The 4,181-nt window shown below is 46.9% G+C and overlaps 1 non-coding gene across 1 annotated transcript; it reads left to right on the top strand.

Annotated features, from left to right (window-relative positions):
- Positions 1-3,549: 3,549 nt before the first annotated feature.
- Positions 3,550-3,621, top strand: TRNAI-GAU (transfer RNA isoleucine (anticodon GAU)). Its single transcript has one exon. It is a non-coding gene; the product is annotated as a tRNA-Ile (tRNA).
- The last annotated feature ends 560 nt before the right edge of the window (positions 3,622-4,181 follow it).

Genomic DNA, 4,181 nt, shown 5'->3' with positions numbered 1-4,181 from the left:
AGAATGAATTTTAAAAGGGATAAATGTCAAGTTCTGCATTTAGGTAGGGAAAATCCAATGCATGGTTATAGGATGGGAGAGACTTGTCTTAGCAGTAGTCTGTGCGAAAAGGATCTAGGGGTCTTAGTGGGCCATACGCTGAACATGAGTCAACAGTGTGATGTGATGGCTAAAAAGGCAAATGCAATTTTGGGCTGTATCAACAGAAGTATAGTGTCCAGATCATGTGAAGTGATGGTATCGCTTTACTCTGCTCTGGTAAGACCTCACCTGGAGTATGGTGCTCAGTTTTGGACACCACATTTTAAGAAGGATCTAGACAAGCTGGAACGGGTCTAGAGGAGGGCGACGAAGATGGTGAGGGGTCTGGAGACCAAGTCCTAGGAGGAAAGGCTGAAGGAGCTGAGGATGTTTAGCCTGGAGAGGCGGCAGCTGAGAGGTGATAGGATCACCATCTTCAAGTACTTGAAGGGCTGTCCTATAGAGGAAGGGGTGGAATTGTTTTCTGTGGCCCCGGAAGGTAGGACCAGAACCAGTGGGTTGAAATTAAATCAAAAGACTTTCCGGCTCAACATTAGGAAGAACTTCCTGACAGTTAGAATTATTCCTCGGTGGAACAGGCTTCCTTGGGAGGTGGTGGGCTCTCCTTCCTTGGAGGTTTCTCAACAGAGGCTAGATGGCCACCTGACAGCAACGAGGATCCTGTGAATTTAGGGGGAGGTGTTTGTGAGTTTCCTGCATTGTGCAGGGGGTTGGACTAGATGACCCTAGAGGTCCCTTCCAACCCTATGATTCATGGTTATGTCAAGGGAAGAGGCAAGGAATAGCCACGGAGGGTTTCTGATTTACTCCTGAGAAACATTTGGTTTGGTACAATCATAAAGCCCTCTGAGCAAGGGAGAGAGGGAGGGTGGCCTTCTGGGGCCTGAAATCTGGAATTGCAGAAACTCATTCTGGGCAAGAGCTCTGCTGTGGCTCTTGAGGGGCTGACGTATCCTTCAATACTAGATATTCTGGGGAAAGTCAAGATCAGGCAAGCTGGATGAGGCCAAGGGTCCGTCAATCCTTTCGTTATGCAATCACATAGATGCCTTTGGACCTTACAAACCTCACAGGTACTAAAAGGGCCTCTCTATTTATTCCAGCTAAGGATGATCAGAGAAAGGAGGAGGACAAGGAACTTCATCAGCAAATGCCAGTCGGAGTTAAAAATGAAGGCTTGAAAGGAAAAGTTAGTTATCGAGGTGCAGCTAAGGGAAAGTACCGTGTCCATATGGCTGAGAATCAAGATGGAAGAAAGCATAGCGAACATTTTCCAAAGCACAGGATAATGAAGGCAAGTAAATCCATTCGGTGTGGAAAGTACTTTAGAAATAGATCACAGCTCCTTCTGGACCAAGGAACCCACTCAGAGGAGAAAACATTTGAATGCACAGAGTGTGGAAAGAGGTTCAGTCAGAGTAGCTGTCTTCAAGAGCATCAAAGGACTCACACAGGGGAGAAACCATTTGAATGCTCAGAGTGTGGAAAGAGGTTCAGTCAAAGTGGCCATCTTCAAGAGCATCAAAGAACCCACACAGGGGAGAAACCATTTGAATGCTCAGAGTGTGGAAAGAGGTTCAGTCAGAGTAGCTGTCTTCAAGAGCATCAAAGGACTCACACAGGGGAGAAACCATTTGAATTCACGGAGTGTAGAAAGAAATTCAGTCGGAGTGGCACTCTCCAATGGCACCAAGTAACCTACCCAGGGGAGAAACCTTATGAATGCTCAGAGTGCGGAAAGAGATATAGTAGGAGTGGCTTTCTGGTGATCCACCAGAGAACCCACACAGATGAGAAACCTTTTGTATGTTCAGAGTGTGGAAAGAGGTTCAGTCAGAGTAGCTGTCTTCAAGAGCATCAAAGGACTCACACGGAGGAGAAACCTTTGAATTCACGGAGTGTAGAAAGAGATTCAGTCGGCGTTGCACTCCAATGGCACCAAGTGACCTTCCCAGGGGAGAAACCTTATGAATGCTCAGAGTGTGGAAAGAGATTCACTCGGAGCGGCACTCTTCAACAGCATCTAAGAACCCATACGGGGAGAAACCCTTTTAATTCTCAGAGTGTAGAAAGAGATTCATTTGGAGGGGCCATCATCCACCAGACCTAAGAACCCACAGGGAAGAAACATTTTGAGTGCTAAGAGTGACTGATTAACGATAGGACACTGACTAAGAGAAGCCTTCAACGGCAATACAGAGGAAAAATGTCAGCAAATGCAGTTTCACTCTGCATAGAAATCTTCTACAGGATCTAAGAACCACCACAAGGAGAAACAGTGAAAATGCTTACCCCATAGGAAGAGCTTTTCTCTTACTTTACACCTAAGAGACAACCGGAGCCCATATAAAACACTGACAGCTGTATAAGCTATTGTGCAAAGCTTGAATCTGCACAGAAATCTGTCCCTAACCTGGAAGAAATGTTAAAAATGCTTGGATTGTGGAAGGAGCTTCAGCCATGTTTAAAGCCCTCAGATAGATCTCACAGGGAAGAACGCAGGAACGGGCTCTGCCGATTGAAAGAGATTCAAGACCAGCTCACGTCTCTTAACCCAGGAGGAGTCCGCACAAGGGAGCTAGAAGCACACGTCCGATTTTCATATTCTTCAGAGGATCCATAGAGGTGTGAGACATTCCTGTAGCTGGCTCTGAGGGTCTTCTTCAGACATTCAAGACATTGAAAACTCAGAAAGTAGTTACACAAGGGAGGGCCTTTTTAGTAGTCCCCCCCCCCCCCAAAAATAAAACTTGTAACTTCAGGATATCTGCCGATTTAACTCTTTGTGACATCTAGCAGGAACATTTCCTTTCCCAAATCCTGTGATGAAATGGATGAGTTGAGGATAACAGATACCTGCAGCCTCTGTGCTACTTGCATGGAGATTGTGTGACCAGCCAGCATCCTTAATTCACAGACTTTTAAAATCTGACAAGTCGCTCTTGAGAGGCATTGCACAACCCAAACATCTCCCCAGTCCAGCCTGCTCTGAACTTTTTGAGTGCCACTACCTTGAACCCCAGAGAGTTCTGATGATAGGTTTATTTGGGTTGAAAGGAAAAGCTTGTGTCCCCCAACCCAACCGCTCAGTAAGTTCTAAGAGGTCTCACACACATACACACAATATCCAGTATGGTGGAAACGGACTGGTATTTGTGGAGTTGGGAGATGATCCTTGCAGAAAGTGAACATTGAAGATCCTGTGAATTTAGGGGGAGGTATTTGTGAGTTTCCTACATTGCAGGGGGTTGGACTAGATGACCCTGGAGGTCCCTTCCAGCTCTAGAGGGACCAGGGAGGAACAGTGGCTCAGTGGTAGAACATCTGCTTGGTAAGCAGAAGGTCCCAGGTTCAATCTCTGGCATCTCCAACTAAAAAGGCTCCGTGGTAGAACATCTGCTTGGTAAGCAGAAGGTCCCAGGTTCAATCCCCGGCATCTCCAACTAAAAAGGGTCCAGGCAAGTAGGCATGAAAAACCTCAGCTTGAGACCCTAGAGAGCCATGAATGGGGCTGTGGCTCAGTGGTAGAGCATCTGCTTGATAAGCAGAAGGTCCCAGGTTCAATCCCTGGCATCTCCAACTAAAACGGGTCCAGGCAAGTAGGTGTGAAAAACCTCAGCTTGAGACCCTGGAGAGCCATGAATCGGGTTGTGGATCAGTGGTAGAACATCTACCACTGCTTGGTAAGCAGAAGGTCCCAGGTTCAATCCCTGGCATATCCAACTAAAAAGGCTCAGTGGTAGAACATCTGCTTGGTAAGCAGAAGGTCCCAGGTTCAATCCCTGGCATCTCCAACTAAAACGGGTCCAGGCAAGTAGGTGTGAAAAACCTCAGCTTGAGACCCTGGAGAGCTACTGCCAGTCTGAGTAGACAATACTGACTTTGATGGACCAAGGGTCTGATTCAGTAGAAGGCAGCTTCATATGTTCATATATTCCATAATCCCAGTTGTCCTCCCCACTCTGACCCCCCGATTCTTCCATTAAAGAGAAACAAGTTTCTCTTCTCCTGCTCTTCCCCTCCCCCTATAACTGTGAGCCAGAAATCTCCTGTAGAAAGCCCTCGTCCAAGACTTCCTCCCCACCTCTGACTCATCAGAGCTGCTACTGAATTCCTCTTTGGCGTTTGTGCCTTGATGC

The sequence above is a fragment of the Heteronotia binoei genome, chromosome 4, assembly GCF_032191835.1.
Source record: "Heteronotia binoei isolate CCM8104 ecotype False Entrance Well chromosome 4, APGP_CSIRO_Hbin_v1, whole genome shotgun sequence".
In the NCBI taxonomy this organism is placed as follows: Eukaryota; Metazoa; Chordata; class Lepidosauria; order Squamata; family Gekkonidae; genus Heteronotia; species Heteronotia binoei.
The sequence above is the reverse complement of the archived record's forward strand: the minus strand, read 5'-3'. Positions and strand labels throughout refer to the sequence as shown.